The sequence below is a fragment of the Aethalodelphis obliquidens genome, unplaced genomic scaffold, assembly GCF_003676395.1.
Source record: "Aethalodelphis obliquidens isolate GAN/ISIS:26980383/991018 unplaced genomic scaffold, ASM367639v1 scaffold113, whole genome shotgun sequence".
NCBI lineage: Eukaryota > Metazoa > Chordata > Mammalia > Artiodactyla > Delphinidae > Aethalodelphis > Aethalodelphis obliquidens.
The window spans coordinates 855,835-862,154 of record NW_020838057.1 but is presented as its reverse complement, the minus strand read 5'-3'; the positions used below and the strand labels follow the sequence as shown (position 1 = coordinate 862,154).

The window sequence follows — 6,320 nt, the reverse complement described above, 5'->3', positions numbered from 1 at the left end:
GTCAGGAATCCACGCTTCCACTGCAGGGGGCATAGGTTCAATCCCTGGTTGGGGAACTAAGATCCAGCATGCAGTGTGGCACAGGCAAAAAAAAATGAAAAAACAACCAAAAAACAAAACAAAAAACCCTGTGAGATATATATATATATATATGTGTGTATATAAATTTTTAAATAAAGGAAGAATTTTTAAATAAAGGGAGAATGAGAAAACGGAAGATGGGAGTTCAGTAGTCACAGAACTGAAACCTTATAAAGTGTTGGGAAATGTAAACAAGATTAGTGCAGCTGTATTTGATAGGCAGTAATTATGAAAACTGGGATTCTATCCTATCCAAAGAGACTGAGAGACACCAAAAAGACTGAGAGAAAGAGGCCTAATTAATCCTGATGACTACATTTCAATGGATTAGCTCTCAGCTCTTTGAGAAACATACATATAATTATAAACTCTTAGTAAATGCTGAAAAAAAGAGGCTGGTGGAGGGGTGCCATTCATCAAGTTTACTTAGAACTAAGTAAATTCTCCTGGCAGATTAATCTGAAACTGTAAAGTACATGTCTCCATTAAGGCCTTTCTCCTGTGTGAATTCTCTGATGATTACTGAGGTTGTAACTAGTGGAAAAGGATTTCCCACATTCACTGCACTTGTAAGGCCTTTCTCCAGTGTGAACTCTCTGGTGTATAAGAAAGTGACATCTTTGGGGGAAGGATTTCCCACATTCACTGCACACATAAGGCCTTTCTCCCGTGTGAACTCTCTGGTGTTTAAGAAGGGAGCACCTTTGGATAAAGGATTTCCCACATTCACTGCACACATAAGGCCTTTCTCCTGTGTGAATTCTCTGATGATTACTGACGTTGGAACTAGAGAAAAAAGATTTCCCACATTGACTGCATACATAAGGCCTTTCTCCTGTGTGAATTCTGTGATGATAATGGAGGGTGGAACAAGAGTAAAAACATTTCCCACATACAGTGCACTCATAAGGCCTATCTCCAGCATGAGTCTTCTGATAATAACACAGGGCAGAGCCAGAGGTAAAACATTTTCTGCACTCACTGCACTCATAAGGCCTTTCTCCTGTGTGAACTCTCTGATGATAATGAAGGCCAGAGTGAAAGGTAAAAGACTTCCCACATTCACTACATTCATAAGGCCTTGATCCAGTGTGAACTCTCTGATGATAATGGAGGCCATGGTGAGACATAAAAGATTTCCCACATTCAATGCATTCATAAGGCCTTTTTCCACTATGAATCTTCCAGTGTTGAGTGAGGTAAGATTGATGACTAAAGGATTTCCAACACTCACTGCACTCATAAGGCCTTTTTCCTGTGTGAACTCTCCGGTGGAGAATGAGTATCGAGCTACTGGTAAAAGATTTCCCACATTCACTGCAAGCAAAAGGCCTTTCCCCTTTATGTACCCGCTGGTGAAGAACGAGCACCAAGCTATTAGTAAAAGAGTTCCCACACTCACTGCAATCATAAGGTCTTTCTCCTGTGTGAACTCTCCAGTGTACAATGAGGTAAAATTTTCGTCTAAAAGATATCCCACATTGAGTATACTCATAACACCTTTCTCCAGTGTGAAATGTCCGTTCTCGAACTATGATGGATCTGCGGCTCAAAGACTGTGCACATTCACTGCACAAGTAACAATTTTCTCCAATGTGACTTCTCCAGGGATAAATAAGGACAAAGTTTTGGTTAAAGGATTTCCCACATTTGCTGCACTTCTACTCCCTTGCCGCAGTACGAATTCTTCGATGCAGATTGAGGGTTGAGGTTTGCCTGAAAGATTTTCCACATTCACGACACACATGAAGCCTTTCTCCAGTATGCACTCTCTGGTGCACAACAAATGAGGATTTGTACCTGAATGTCTTCCCACATTCACTGCACACAAAACAATGTCTTCCAGGGTGGACACCCTGGTTCTGAACAAGTGCATGTTTCGGGCTGAAGGCTTTCTTGAATTCTCCCCAGCTGTAATGACTTTCTCTGCTTTGTAAAGTTGTCTCACGGCTGGGCAATCTTGTTTGGCTTCTCCCTGGTGTGAGTGATCTGTTGCTGGAGATGTCCCAAGGTGGCCAGAAAATCTTTCCCTACTTCCTCACAGGTAAAGGGCTTCCTTGACACATGGCATTTGCAGCTTTTCACAAACAAGGCCCTGACTACAGCATTACTGAAGGATTTCTCTGCCATGTGCTGCTTCTGCTGTTTTAGGTTTGCACTAAAATGAAACCGTTTCATACATATTCTACACCTGAACACTTTCTGTCTGTGTTGTGTTTCTTCACGCTCAGCCAAGTGAAAAATACTTCTCAAGACCAGACTACACGTCTCACTGGAGTAGTTCTTCTGGGAAAACAAAGGTGCCTTAGGAGTCCTGGCCTATGACATGTTTATAGAAATGCTTTGTTGAAAGGGTGCTTCTGCATCCTTTGCTCCACAGCAGCAACATGAATGCAAATAAATGATGGTGAAACACACGCAAATAAACATGTTGACTTCATAGGGAGGGGGCAACATCATCATAAAGGTAATGTGTCACGTCTAGGAAAGGGTCTACAGGATGCTTTTCCAGAAAGGAGATTTGTAATTCCACTGGGGAAGTGGATAGTAGGCATGAATGTGCCTCTAAGGCAAAAGAATGATACACTACACCAGGGGAAGGACATTAGGATAGGGTGCAGCACCAAGTAGAGAGGCATATTCTAGAACTTGTTCATATGCCAGAGGATTCCTGCAGGACCTATTCTGCTAGTGACGTGACACTGTGTAGAAGCATATGTCCAAACCCAGCAGAAACCAACTGCAGTAGAATAGCTGCTGTTCAAGGCCAATTTAAGGATGTGTGGACACCTCATAGCACATGCTGACCAAAGCTGCAGAGCAGGAGAGGAGGAGATATGAGAGTAATGGCTGAGATTTGAAGTCCAGAGACATGGGTCTTGTCTCTGGGCTGGAAGTCAGAGTAGATATCACAGTGAAGTAAAACTGACTAGTCAGCACAGGCTTAACAGTGGGGAAGGGAAGTACATATGGGCTGTGGTGTGGGCAAAAACATACTGGTTAAATGAGAAACATTCCTGGTATGATCTGAACACAGTACTGATGTCACACCTTCCAGGTTCACCAGGGCAAGGTACATGTGAGTTCACATTGCAGACTTGGCTATTGAGAATCCCTATAATTTTTGGTGTCCCTGACCTCAGCTGACAGCTGCAGAGCCACTACATGGCTGGTCCCTTCTGACAGCCCAAACTGCCACACCCCACCTAGCCAGTGATCTTGTAACCAACCTAAGTTAAGGTCTTTACCTATCAAAACAAGTCTGAAAATCCGGATGATGTGACTGATCCATCATATGCAGAAACATGAAAAAAAGCCTCCAAGAAACATGGAATATCAAGGAAACAAGACATCACCAAAGGAGCATAAGTTTCCAGCAAGTGAACCCAAAGAAATGCATATCTATAAACAACTGGACAAAGATTTCAAAATAAATGTTTTAAGGAAGCTCCAGGAGAACACAAACAGAAACTCAATGAAAGCAGGAAAAAAATACACAAACAAATCAACAGGTTCCAAGAATGGGAGTTCCTTGGCAGTCCAGTGGTTAGGGCTTCACACTCCCACTGCACAGGGTACAGGTTCCATCCCTGGTCAAGGAACTAAGATCCCACATGCCACATAGTGCAGCCAAAAATAACAACAACAACAAAAAAACCCAAGAAGTTCCGAGATATGAAAAAAAAAAGGAAAAGGAATTAAATTTTGCAGCTGAAGAACACAATGAATGAAATGAAAAATACAACAGAGAACAGCAAACTTGATCAAGCAGGAGAAAAGTCTGTGACCTTGAATCAGGTGATTTGAAATTACCCAGCCAGAGGGAAAAAAGACTGAAGAAAGCCTATGTAAATTATGGGATACCATTAAGAGAAATAATATTCGTATTGTGGAAGTGCCACAAGAAGTGACAGAGAAAGGAGCAGAAAGCTTATTTAAATAAAAAATGGTGGAAACAATCAACCAAATCAAGAGAGAGGTGTGGACATGCAGGTACATTATGTGCATAGGTCCCCATCCAGATTCAATCCAACAAGATCTTCACTGAGATAACAGTGAAATGAAAGCTTGAAAAGTCAAAGAGAATTTTGAAAGCTGTAAAAAAAAAATCCCGTAACATATAAGAGAAGCCCTGTAAGGCTATAAGCACATTTCTCAGCAGAACCCATGCAACCTAGGAGAGAGTGGGACATTAAATTCAGAATGCAGAAGAAAAAAATCCTGTCAACTAAGAAATACTTTATCTGGCAAAGCTGTCCTTCAGAAATGAAGGAGTGATAAAAACTCTCCTGCACAAACAAAAGCTGAGACAGTTCATTACCATTCAACCTGCCTTACCAGAAATGCTAAACGGAGCTTTTCAAGCTGAAATGAGAACACTAATCAGTAACAGGAAGATACACAAAAATATAAAGCACAGTGGTAAAGGTTAAGTATATACTCAAATTCAGAATATGCTAACACTGTAACATGGTGGTGTGGTAATCATTTAATACTAGTATAAATGACAAAAGACAAAAATATTAAAAATTACTACAGCCACAATTATTTCTTAATAACCACAAGTATAAAAAGATATATACTGTCACACCAAAAACATAAATGCAGGGACTTCCCTGGTGGCGCAGTGGTTAAGAATCCACCTGCCAATGCAGGGGACATGGGTTTGAGCCCTGGACTGGGAAGAACCCACATGCTGTGGAGCAACTAAGCCCGTGTGCCACAACTACTGAGCCTGTGCTCTAGAGCCCGTGTGCCACTACTGAAGCCCACATGTCTAGAGCCCATGTTCTGCAACAAGAGAAGCCACTGCAATGAGAAGTCTGCACACTGCAACAAAGAGTAGCCCCCGCTCACCACAACTGGAGAAAAAAGCTCACGGGCAGCAACGAAGACCCAACACAGCCAAAAATAAAAAAATTTTTTTTAAATGTAGAGCTTCCCTCATGGCACAGTGGTTGAGAGTCCACCTGCCGATGCAGGGGACATGGGTTCACGCCCTGGTCCAGGAGGATCCCACATGCCACAGAGCGGCTGGGCCTATGAGCCATGGCTGCTGGGCCTGCATGTCCGGAGCCTGTGCTCTGCAATGGGAGAGGCTACAAAAGTGAGAGACCCATGTACCACACACACACAAAAAAAATGTAAATGCAAAAGGGGTGAGATACTAAAAGGGGATTTTTCCCCTTTTATTTATTTATTTTTATTGAAGCATAGTTGATTTACAATGTTGTATTAATTATTGCTATACAGCAAAGTGATTCAGTTATACATATATATACGTTCTTTTTTAAAATATTATTTTCCTTTATGGCTTATCAGAGGATACTGAATATACTTCTCTGTACTATATGGTAAGACTTTGTTGTTTATTCATTCTATATTTAAAAGCTTACACCTGGGAATTCCCTGGTGGTCCAGTGGTTAAGAATCCACCCTCCAATGCAGGGGACGTGGGTTTTATCCCTGGTTGGGGAACTAAGATCCCACATGCCACAGGGCAACTAAGACTGCGTGGCTCAACTAGAGGCCTTGCGTGCCACAAACTATAGAGCCCATGCACTCTGTAGTCCGCATGCCACAATTGTACAGCCCGCATGCTCTGGAGCCCGTAATCACAAATAGAGAGAAGCCTGCGTGCCACAACAAAGATCCCGTGTGTCGCCATTAAGACCCAACGGAGCCAAAATAAACAAATAAATAAATAAATTTTAAGGAAAAAACAGCTTACACCTGCTAACCCCAACCTCCCACTCCATCCCTTTCCCAACCCCCTCCCTCTTAGCAACCACCAGTCTGTTCTCTATCTCTGTGATTCTGTTGCTGTTTCATAGATAGGTTCAGTTGTGCCATATATTAGACTCCACATATAAGTGACATCATATGGTATTTGTATTTCTCTTTCTGATTTACTTCACTTAATATGATAATCTCTAGGTCCATCTATGTTGCTGCAAATGTCAAACTTCCTTCTTTATGGCTGAGTAGTATCCCATCGTATATGCTGGGTTGGCCAAAAAGTTCGTTTGGGTTTTTCTATAACATGTTATGGAAAAACCTGAATGAACTTTCTGTCCAACCCAATATATACCACATCTTTTTAAACCATTCATCTATTGATGGGCATTTAGGTTGTTTCCATGTCTTGGCTATTGTGAATAGTGCTGCTATGAACATTTGTGTGCATATATCTTTTTGAATTATAGTTTTATCTGGATATATGCCCAGGAGAGGGATTG

The 6,320-nt window shown here is 41.7% G+C and overlaps 1 pseudogene; it reads right to left on the bottom strand.

Annotated features, from left to right (window-relative positions):
• Positions 1-566: 566 nt before the first annotated feature.
• LOC113615119 (zinc finger protein 256-like) lies at positions 567-3,655 on the bottom strand (annotated as a pseudogene).
• Between the last annotated feature and the right edge of the window lie 2,665 nt (positions 3,656-6,320).